At 38.0% G+C, this 12568-nt stretch overlaps 1 pseudogene across 1 annotated transcript; it reads left to right on the forward strand.

Moving 5' to 3' along the window:
• Positions 1 to 5539: 5539 nt before the first annotated feature.
• LOC104674840 lies at positions 5540 to 7154 on the forward strand (annotated as a pseudogene). The gene has a single exon (XR_749693.2). The product of XR_749693.2 is annotated as a periodic tryptophan protein 1 homolog pseudogene (transcript).
• The last annotated feature ends 5414 nt before the right edge of the window (positions 7155 to 12568 follow it).

Genomic DNA, 12568 nt, shown 5'->3' on the forward strand with positions numbered 1-12568 from the left:
CAGGAAGAAGTTGAATCCCTGAATAGACCAATAGCAGGCTCTGAAATTGAGGCAACAATTAATAGCCTACCCACCAAAAAAAGTCCAGGACCAGATGGATTCACAGCTGAATTCTACCAGAGGTACAAGGAGGAGCTGGTACCATTCCTTCTGAAACTATTCCAATCAATAGAAAAAGAGGGAATCCTCCCTAACTCATTTTATGAGGCCAACATCATCTTGATACCAAAGCCTGGCAGAGACACAACACAAAAAGAGAATTGTAGACCAATAACCCTGATGAACATCGATGCAAAAATCCTCAATAAAATACTGGCAAACCAGATTCAGCAGCACATCAAAAAGCTTATCCACCATGATCAAGTGGGCTTCATCCCTGGGATGCAAGGCTGGTTCAACATTCGCAAATCAATAAACGTAATCCAGCATATAAACAGAACCAAAGACAAGAACCACATGATTATCTCAATAGATGCAGAAAAGGCTTTTGACAAAATTCAACAGCCCTTCATGCTAAAAACGCTCAATAAATTCGGTATTGATGGAACGTACCTCAAAATAATAAGAGCTATTTATGACAAACCCACAGCGAATATCATAATGAATGGGCAAAAACTGGAAAAATTCCCTTTGAAAACTGGCACAAGACAGGGATGCCCTCTCTCACCACTCCTATTCAACATAGTCTTGGAAGTTCTGGCTAGGGCAATCAGGCAAGAGAAAGAAATCAAGGGTATCCAGTTAGGAAAAGAAGAAGTCAAATTGTCCCTGTTTGCAGATGACAGGATTGTATATTTAGAAAACCCCATTGTCTCAGCCCAAAATCTCCTTAAGCTGATAAGAAACTTCAGCAAAGTCTCAGGATACAAAATTAATGTGCAGAAATCACAAGCATTCTTACACACCAGTAACAGACAAGCAGAGAGCCAAATCAGGAATGAACTTCCATTCACAATTGCTTCAAAGAGAATAAAATACCTAGGAATCCAGCTTACAAGGGATGTAAAGGACCTCTTCAAGGAGAACCACAAACCACTGCTCAGTGAAATCAAAGAGGACACAAACAAATGGAAGAACGTACCATGCTCATGGATAGGAAGAATCAATATCGTGAAAATGGCCATACTGCCCAAGGTTATTTATAGATTCAATGCCATCCCCATCAAGCTACCAATGAGTTTCTTCACAGAATTGGAAAAAAACTGCTTTAAAGTTCATATGGAACCAAAAAAGAGCCCGCATTGCCAAGACAATCCTAAGCCAAAAGGACAAAGCTGGAGGCGTCACGCTACCTGACTTCAAACTATACTACAAGGCTACAGTAACCAAAACAGCATGGTACTGGTACCAAAACAGAGATATAGACCAATGGAACAGAACAGAGTCCTCAGAAATAATACCACACATCTACAGCCATCTGATCTTTGACAAACCTGAGAGAAACAAGAAATGGGGAAAGGATTCCCTATTGAATAAATGGTGCTGGGAAAATTGGCTAGCCGTAAGTAGAAAGCTGAAACTGGATCCTTTCCTTACCCCTTATACGAAGATTAATTCAAGATGGATTAGAGACTTAAATGTTAGACCTAATACCATAAAAACCCTAGAAGAAAATCTAGGTAGTACCATTCAAGACATAGGCATGGGCAAGGACTTCATGTCTAAAACACCAAAAGCAACGGCAGCAAAAGCCAAAATTGACAAATGGGATCTCATTAAACTAAAGAGCTTCTGCACAGCAAAAGAAACTACCATCAGAGTGAACAGGCAACCTAGAGAATGGGAGAAAATTTTTGCAACCTACTCACCTGACAATGGGCTAATATCCAGAATCTACAAAGAACTCAAACAAATATACAAGAAAAAAACAAACAACCCCATTAAAAAGTGGGCAAAGGATATGAACAGACATTTCTCAAAAGAAGATATTCATACAGCCAACAGACACATGAAAAAGTGCTCATCATCACTCGCCATCAGAGAAATGCAAATCAAAACCACAATGAGATACCATCTCACACCAGTTAGAATGGCAATCATTAAGAAGTTAGGAAACAACAGGTGTTGGAGAGGATGTGGAGAAATAGGAACACTTTTACACTGTTGGTGGGATTGTAAACTAGTTCAACCATTATGGAAAACAGTATGGCAATTCCTCAAGGATCTAGAACTAGATGTACCATATGACCCAGCCATCCCACTACTGGGTATATACCCAAAGGATTATAAATTAGTCTACTACAAAGACACATGCACACGTATGTTTATTGCGGCACTATTCACAATAGCAAAGACTTGGATTCAACCCAAATGTCCATCTGTGACAGACTGGATTAAGAAAATGTGGCACATATACACCGTGGAATACTATGCAGCCATAAAAAAGGATGAGTTTGTATCCTTTGTAGGGACATGGATGCAGCTGGAAACCATCATTCTTAGCAAACTATCACAAGAAGAGAAAACCAAACACCACATGTTCTCACTCATAGGTGGGAACTGAACAATGAGATCACTTGGACTCGGGAAGGGGAACATCACACACTGGGGCCTATCATGGGGAGGGGGGAGGAGGGAGGGATTGCATTGGGGAGTTATACATGATATAAATGATGAATTGATGGGTGCTGACGAGTTGATGGGTGCAGCACACCAACATGGCATAAGTATACATATGTAACAAACTTGCACGTTATGCACATGTACCCTAGAACTTAAAGTATAATAAAAAAAAAATATGGTTTGGTTCTGTGTCCCCACCCAAATCTCATCTTGAATGGTAGTCCCCTCCTGTTGAGGGAAGGACCTGCTGGGAGGTGATTGGATCATGGGGGTGGTTTCCTCCATGCTGTTCTCATGATATTGAGTGAGTTGTCATGAGATCTAATGGTTTAAAAGTGCTTGGTAGTTTCCACCTTGCTCTCTCTCGGTCCTGCAGCCATGTGAGGAAGGTCCTTGCTTCGCTTTCGCCTTCCACTATGATTGTAAGTTTCTTTAGGCCTCCCCAGCTATGCAGAACTGTGAGTCAATTCAACCTCTTTTCTTCATAAATTACCCAGTTTTAGGTAGTTCTTTATAGCAGTGTGAAAATGGACTAATACAACTGGTCTTCCTACTTTGACCCTGTCTCAGGCAGTCTCCTCTCCACACAGCATCTGGAGATATCCTGTGACATCTCATGTCACTTCTCTACTCAAAATCTTTCCATATTTCTTATCAAACTCAGAGGAAAATTAAAGTTGTTACAGTGGTTTATAAAGTCTAACTGGATTCATTTATCACCTCTATGATCTAATTGCCTCACCCTCTCAGCCATGCCACTGCAGTCGTATTGGCTTCCTTCCAGATCCTTAAATATACCAGGCTTGCTCTCCCACTTTAGGTATTTTTCTTAGCTGTTTTCATTGACGGAAATACTCTTCCATAATACAGCTGCATGACTAATTCCCCCAGAGTGAAGCATTAGCTCAAGTGAGCACCCCGAGAATATTCTGATCCACTTTGCTATGCTCTATTTTTCTCTTCTACACAACTCTTATTTTGTAATGCACTATATGGTTATTTACAGAATATTTCTTCCACTAGAAAATAAGATTCAAAAGGGAAAAATATTTGGGTGTTTTGTTTTATGTTTCTGAAGAACATTAAACAAGGACCTGGCACATAGAAGGCACTTAGTAAATATTTTCCATGGTCTACAGTGACCATAAAGTCATAACAAACCAATTGCTTATGAGAGATACAACTGTTCCTGCTAATGATACAGTTCATTTGTTTTGATGGCAAATAACATCCTTAATAACAGTGATTTGCTTATCAGTAAAACATGGATATTTGTACCAATCTAACTTACAGGTTTGTCATAAGAACTAAAATAGATAACATATTTAAAGAACTTACTGCTTGGCACATAGTATACACTCAATAAATGTTAGCTAAACTATTTTATAGTGCTTATGAGTGCTTTGCTCAGGAGTTAGACAGTCCTGGGTTTATCATCTCTTTCTTTCACTACTGGTTACATGGTTTTGGTCAACTTACTTAACAATGTATATACAAGGGGATATTATTCAGCCCTAGAAAAGAAGAAAATCCTGCCATCTGTGACAATATGGTTGAACCTGGTAGACATTATGCTAAGTGAATTAAGCTAGACACAGAAAGAAAATTGCTGCATAATCTTATTTACATGTGGAATCTTAAAAAGTCGAATTCATAGAAGCAGAGAGTAGAATGGTAGTTACAGGAGAAGGGGAAGAATGGGAGATGGTGGTCAAAATGTACAAAGTTTCAATGATGTAGAATGAATAATTTCTAGCGATCTAATGTACAGCATGGGGGCTGTAGTTAGTACATATGTGGATATTTGAAATTTGCTAAAAGATTAGATCTTGAGTATTCTTACCATAAAAATGTAACTATGTGAAGAGATAGATATGTTAATTAGCTTAACTGTAATAATCAGTTTACCGTTTATTTATATCAAAACATCACAGTGTACATATTAAACACACACAATTTTAAGTTAAAAACATAAATGTTATATGTTTTTACCACAATACAAAAAAAATTAAAAAACAGACGTAATTTTTTGTGTGCAAAATTCAGAGAAGGGAAAGAGTTAATGAGTTCTCCTGTAGTTCTAGAAATTATTGAAAAATTGAGAAGATACAAATCAAGATTATCTAAATGTCCAAAGTTCAAACATGTGGGGTACATATGATAATTGAATACATTCACATAATTTGTAAAGGTCAAGTCATTGTAATTGGGATATCCATCACCTTAAATATTTGTCTTTATGCTGGAAAGATTTGATATATGCCTATATATCTAAAAGATTTGAAAGCAGAGTCTTGAAGAGATATTTGCAGACTCATTTTCATAGCAATTCTATTCACAATACCCAATGACATTGGAAGTATTCTTCCAGCTATTTTGAAATATACAATAGATTGTATGGTTACCCTACTGATCTATCCAACACTCGGTCTTATTTCTTCTATCAAACTGTATATTTGTACCCTTTAATCAACCTGTCTTCATCCACCTCTCCCCCATATGCTCCCTGGCCTCTGGCCACCACCAATCTACACTCTATCTTCTTATGTTTTCCTCTTTAAATTGGCTGCTAGAAACCCTAGAGTCATATTCATGGTTCACCTAATGGTGTTCCTTCTGTGTTTTAACTTCTTATTGATTTTATTTTTTTTCTACCCATTTCCTTTTTGTCTTAATTATTTTAAAATGTTAATTATATATTGTGTGAATCATATACATTCTCAGGGCAAATTTTAAAATACTTACAAAAGTATTAAATATAAAGTGCATATAATTATATATGCACTTACATATAATCAAATAAATATTATTTAAGCCAAAACAATGAGATATTTTTCAGCTACTAAATTATCAATAGTTAAAACCTATTCAGCGTGAGCGGCCCCGTGCGGAGCCCCGAGCGTGTGGCCGCAGCGCGGCTGTGGTCCGTCATGCTGCGCCCGAGTTTCTAGCCTGACAGGCCCTTGACCTGAGGATCATGAACCGCAGCTGCCAGGTGACATGTGTGGCCTGGGTCCGCTGCGGCATGGCCAAAGAGACACCAGACAAGGTAGAGCTGAGCAAAGAAGAAGTAAAACGTCTCATTGCTGAGGCAAAGGAGAAATTACAAGAAGAAGGTGGGTGGTGGCATTGATGAAGAAGAGACAGGCAGTCCTTCAGAAGATGGCATGCAGAGTGCACGCACCCAGGCACGCCCAAGAGAGCCCCTGGAGGATGGTGACCCAGAGGACGACAGGACGCTCGATGATGATGAGCTGGCTGAGTACGACTTTTATAAATATGATGAGGAAGATGACCCAGATGCTGAGACTCTTGGTGAATCTCTCTTGGGTCTTAGGGTCTACGGGAGTAATGATCAAGATCCTTACCTTACTCTGAAAGATACAGAACAATATGAACGTGAAGATTTCTTGATTAAGCCCAGTGATAATCTCATAGTTTGTGGCCGAGCTGAACAGGACCAGTGCAATTTAGAGGTGCATGTTTATAATCAAGAAGAAGACTCTTTTTATGTACATCAGGATATACTCTTGTCTGCATATCCTCTGAGTGTGGAATGGCTGAATTTTGATCCTAGCCCAGATGATTCTACTGGAAATTACATTGCTGTAGGAAACACGACCTCTGTTGTTGAAGTGTGGGACCTTGATATAGTGGACTCTTTAGAGCCAGTCTTCACACTCGGAAGTAAACTTTCAAAAAAGAAGAAAAAGAAAGGAAAGAAGAGTTTCTCAGCAGAAGGGCATACCGATGCTGTCCTTGACCTTTCATGGAATAAGCTAATCAGAAATGTTTTAGCAAGTGCGTCAGCGGACAACACTGTAATTCTGTGGGATATGTCCTTGGGGAAACCAGCAGCTAGCCTTGCTATACACACAGACAAGGTCCAAACGCTGCAGTTTCATCCATTTGAAGCACAGACTCTGATTTCTGGCTTTGTATGACTGCCGAAGTCCAGATGAAAGCCATCGAATGTGGCGATTCAGTGGGCAGATAGAGTGACTTGGAATCACTTTTCACCTTGTCATTTTTTGGCCAGTGCAGATGATGGCTTTGTGTATAATTTGGATGCAGGTTCAGATAAGCCAATGTTTACACTTAATGCACACAATGATGAAATCTCTGGTCTTGATCTTAGCAATCAAATCAAGGGCTGTCTCGTGACTGCTTCAGTTGACAAATACATGAAGATCTGGGACATCTTAGGAGATAGGCCAAGTCTAGTTCATTCTAGGGACATGAAAATGGGAGTTCTCTTCTGTTCTTCATGTTGCCCTGATTTGCCATTTATTTATGCCTTTGGAGGTCAAAAAGAAGGGCTTTGGGTCTGGGATATAAGCACAGTCTCTTCGGTAAATGAAGCATTTGGAAGACGAGAGAGGCATGTTCTCAGGAGTGCAAGAAATTCATCTATTAGTGGCCCTTTTGGCAGCAGGAGCTCAGACACACCCATGGAGTCTTAATGAAGATCATCTAATTTCCCGTTCACCTTAACTGGGAATTTTGAAAAGTTGGCCTAAAAATGTTCCATGTGTGGCAGCAACCATGCAGAGTGACTGAAACACAATTCATTTCTGACTGCCTGATACTCCTTTTTGCAACTGTGGTGGCACCACAAACAGAGCTGGTCTTTGTGCTTGCTCTTCAAATGGATGGTTTGTAAGGCTTTTGTTGCATTTCTTAAAAAAGAGTAATAAAAAGGATTTAAAAAAAATAATTCCTCAAACATACCATCTGTCACAGTTAATCTAGGTTTGCAAATATGTAGTAATTTATAGAATTTTTAAAGCATAAAATCCTGTAATATTAAAAGATGGGTAAACCTAGGCCTGGAAAGGTTGTTATTTGGCTAAGATTGCACAGGAGGCCACAAACAGAGGCAAGTGCCCCAGAGACTCCACTTTCCTTCCTAACTATTCTCAAATTAATGCTCTTGATTGAGAAGCATGCTCAATGCAACTCATAGAGTTTGGTAAGTAAAAGTTACATGCCCCTGTTTTCCTAGCATGATATTCACTGTTATCAAAGACAAGAGGCAGACCAGTCATTCATTCTCAAAACACTGAATGCCATTCTGTGCCCAGTGCTATACAAGGCATGGGAGATTCAGTGTGAATAAGTCTTTGCTCTCCACCTAACAAGGGACAATTTTAATTGTAGATTGTCTTCCTATTAAGTATGAATTTTAGTAGGCATTAAAAATTAGTTTGATAATATGAGACCCAACCCTGACTTGCCAGAATAATAATCAGTTCATGAACCTTTGATATTTCCTGTATAATTCATGAATGTGACTTCAATCTTTCAAGTGTTAATACTGTGGAATGTCATTGGTGTAACAACTTGGGTTCACCAAAACACCTCTTTATACAAAGGACAGATGTGTGAATTAAAGAGATTAAACGATGGAAAAAAAAACTAATCAGCGTTATAATGAACACAGTGTATGGCACTATTATATGTTTTTAGTGAAAGGAATTTAGCAATATGTGTTAAATGTGACCAAATATGCAAAAAGTTCAATGCTGCACTATTGAAATAAAATAAAAGGCAATAAAGAAATTGTTAGGCAGCATATGATGATTCTCACCCTCCATTATTGGGCAATCAATCATTAAATGGTGTTTACAAAGAAATTTAAATTGTAAAGAGGGAAGCCCTGATTATATAATGTGTAGCAAAGAAATATTTAGGATTCTGCTATAGTTTGGATGTTTGTCCCCTCAAACCTCATGTTGAAATTTGATCTCCAGCACTGAAGGTGGGGCTAATGAGAGGTGTTTGGGTCATTGGGGCAGGTCCCTCATGAATGGTTTGCTGCTGTCCTCACTGTAATAGGTGATTTCTCACCCTGATAGCTTCCAAGAGAGCTGGTTGTTAAAAAGGGCAAGGTACCTCCCTCTCCTTTCTTGCTTTCTCTCTTGCCATGTGATCTCTGCACACGTCAGCTTCGCTAACCTTCTGCCATGAATGGAAGCAGTCTGAGGCCCTCACCAGAAGCAGATGCTGGTGTCACGCTTCTTATGCAGCCTGCAGAACCATGAACCAAATAAACCTCTCTTCTTTATAAATTAACAGCCTTAGATATTCCTTTATAGTAACACTAAATGAACTAAAATAGATTCAATACTGGATAATATATGATCTTGAGTGCAAAATTTTTTCTTAAGTGTTGAGAAGAGTATCCAAAAGATATTGAAATGGTTATCTATGAGTGGCTGGATTCTTTATGCTTTACCTATATTCCAAAGTGTTTATATATGAAACAAATTTCCTTTACAGTCTGAGGCAAAAACAATTTACTGAATATATGTATATTACAAAACTCCTTAGAGGCTTTGTAAACTCTCACACTTGTGAACAGGATCAAGGGAGCAGTAGGCCGTCTCCACAGAGACAACGATGTAAAGTTGCTGGAGAACAGAGACAATATTTCACACAAATCTTCTCTGCAAAACTCAAATGTCTTTTATCTTTTAAATGGTAGAACAAATTCTGGTAAGAGGACTCTATCACTCTATTCAAATCCTTCCTTCCTTCCATGCTTTCCCTTCCTTCCTTCCTTCCTTCCTTCCTTCCTTCCTTCCTTCCTTCCTTCCTTCCTTCCTTCCTTCCTTCCTCCCTTCCTTCCTTCCTCCCACCCTCCCTCCATTCCTTCCTTTCTTTCTTCTTCTTTCTTCTTTCTTCTTTCTTTTTTCTTTCTTTCTCTCTCTATTTGTTTCTTTCCTTTTCTTTTTCTCTATATTTTTTCGCAGTTTATTGAGGTGTAAATGATATACAAAAAACTGGACATATTTAATATATACAATTTGATGGATTTGGAGATATGCATACATTTATAAGCCATCATCACAATCAAGGTAGTGAACACATCCATCACCTCCAAAACTTTCCTCCTGCCTCCTCTTTCTATATTTCAAACCTTTCTTTATCATATGTGTTCCTTTGATACTAAAATAATCTTACTTGCACCTCCATAAAATAACCTTACGTGCACATTGGCTTCACCAATGTTATGGGCTGCTTTTAAAAAAATTTCCTTTGCAAATTTATTATTGTTTCATGTCTCTAGATTCAGAAACTGTAGACACTTTGATAAATGGATTGAATTTTTTGTCTTTGGTCTTCTTCTCTTTTAAGGTGATATGTCTAGATATAATATGTGTGTGTGTGTGTGTGTTTGGTGCATGTTTGTGTGTGTTTATCCTGCTTTTTGAGCTTCTTGAATGTGTGGTTTAGTATCTGTCATTAATTTGGAAAGTTCTTGTCCACTATGTCTTCAAATATTTCTTCTGTGACATTTGTTCTTTCTTCTCCTTCTGGTATTACAGTTATGTTTTTTGTTTGTTTGTTTGTTTTTTAGATAGATTCTCACTCTGTCACCCAGGTGCAGTGGTGCGATCTTGGCTCACTGCAAGCTCCACCTCCCAGGTTCGTGCCATTCTCCTGCCTCAGCCTCCCAAGTAGCTGGGACTACAGGCGCCCGCCACCACGCCCGGCTAATTTTTTGTATTTTCAGTAGAGACGGGGTTTCACTGTGTTAACCAGGATGGTCTCAATTTTCTGACCTCATGATCCGCCCACCTTGGCCTCCCAAAGTGCTGGGATTACAGGCGTGAGCCACTGAGCCTGGCCCCACTTTTGTATATGTTATACTTGTTCCTATTGTTCCGCAGTTCTTGTATGTTCTACTCTGGTTTTTTTCTGTAATTCTTTTTTCTCTTTGTATTTCAGTTTGGAAAGATTCTATTGGTCTATCATCAAGTTAACTGATTCTATTCATGTCTGTGTCCATTCTATTAACAAACTTGTCAAAGGTATTCTTCATTTCTATTGTTGTATTTTTTATTTGTAGCATTTCCTTTTGATTCTTTTTAAAATTGCCACCTTTCTGGTCATGCATGTTGCCTACTTTTATGTTAAAGCCTAAATATATTAAACATTCTCCCCATTTCATACCTGAGTCTGGTTCTGATGATTGATATGTCCCTTCAGAATATTTTCCTTCTTGCCTCTATGGTGTTTCTTTTTCATTTTTATTGTTGTTGTTGTTGTTGTTGTTGTTAAAAGCTATGTATGGACTTCTAGTTTGTGGTTCTGCAAGTAAGCAGCTTGGAAATCCATGCCCTCCTAACAACTACAAAACTGAATAGATTGAAAAAGTCAACAACTTTTACTGGATCTGTAAGATAGGGGAGGACACAGGGAAACTACTACTCCCAAGGTTGGAGAGACAGGTAAATACAGGGTCATGACTCATGAGCAGAAACTGCCAGAGGAACTGGTACTAGGGTAGGAAAATCTAAACTATAATTAAATAATTGCTGAAGGTTCAGTGCAGACAAGTCTAAGAATTAAAAACTCCAGGAGGACCCAGTGATAGAAGGGTTTTTACAATATTATGAGATTTACCTCCAGGAGCTCAACCATGTTGCCATAGTAAATATTGGAGGAAAATCTTCTCACACTTTCAGGAGCGGGAAGGAAAAAGGAACCATTTTGAAATACACCAAAGAACTCAAAGTACATAAAGACTAAGACTTAATCATAGGATCATAGAATGCTTCTTCTCCCCACCCCACTTTACCACCACATTACCAAAGGCCTATTTGCAGAAGTTCATTTTACATAGTATATCATGTCTCATTAAAAATTACAAGACATTAAAAATTACAAGACATATCAAAAGGCAAGACATATAAAAAGGCAAAAAAAAAAAAAAGACATATCAAAAAGCAAAAAAAAAAAAAAAAAAAAAAAAAAAGATAAAAAACTCCACAAGTTCAAAAGATAGGGTAAGCATCAGAACCAGATATGGCAGGGTGTTGAAATTATCAGACCAGGAATTTAAGAAACCTACGGTTAATATGCTGAGGGTTCTAAAGGATGAAGTAGGCAGTATGCAAGAAGAGATGGGCAATGTAAGCAGAGAAATGGAAATCCTAAGAGAACCAGAAAGAAATGCTTGAGATCAAAAACATTGTAACAGAAATAAGGAATGCCTTTGTTGCGTTTATTAGTAGACAGGATACAACTGAGTAAAGAATCTCTAAGCTTGAGGATATATCAATAGAAACTTCAAAAACTAAAAAGCAAAGAGAACAAAAATTGAAATAAAACAACAGAACAGACTATCCAAAAACTGTGGGAAAACTACAAGGGTATAACATGTGCATAATGGGAATACAAGAAGTAGAAGAAAGAGAAAGAAATAGAAGAAATATTGGAGTCAAGAATGACTGAGAATTTCCCTAAATAATGCCAGACACCAAACCACAGATCCAGGTGGTTTCGTGTCTGGCATTATTTGGGGAGAGTCTCAGTTCAGAGAACATCAAGCAGGATAAATGCCAAAAAATGACACCTAAGCATATCATTTTCAAACTGCAGAAAATCAAAGAGAAAAAAATCCTGGAATAAGCCAAAGGTGTGTGGAGGGGAATCTTACCTATAGAGTAACAAAGATAAGAATTACATCCAACTCCTCAAAAACCATGCAAACAAGAAGAGAGCGGAGCAAAATATTCAAAGTGTTGAAGGAAAAACCCACCAACCTAGAATTGCATATTTCGCAAAATTATCCTTCAAAAGTGAAGAATGAAGACTTTCTTAGAGAAACAAAAATTAAGGGAATTTATTGTCAGTAGACTGGTCTTGCAAGCAACGTTAGAAGTTCCTTAGAGAGAAGGAAAATGATAAAGGACAGAAACTCTGATCTACATGAAGAAAGTAAAACCATCAAAGAAGGAGTAAGTAAAGGTAAAACAAAAACTTTTATTTTACAATTCTTAATTGATCTAACAGATAACAGTTTGTTCAAAATAACAGCAGCAATATAATCAATTATGTAGGCGAATGTATATATCATATATAGCTTACGTATGCTTACATATAAGTGAAATGAATGGTATCATTGATACAAGGAATGGGAGGGAGAAATTAGGTTATTTTGTTATTATGAGGTGTTCACACTGCCTGCAAAGCAGTACAGTGTCAGTTGAAAATG

This window comes from Rhinopithecus roxellana, chromosome 7, assembly GCF_007565055.1.
Source record: "Rhinopithecus roxellana isolate Shanxi Qingling chromosome 7, ASM756505v1, whole genome shotgun sequence".
Lineage (NCBI taxonomy): Eukaryota > Metazoa > Chordata > Mammalia > Primates > Cercopithecidae > Rhinopithecus > Rhinopithecus roxellana.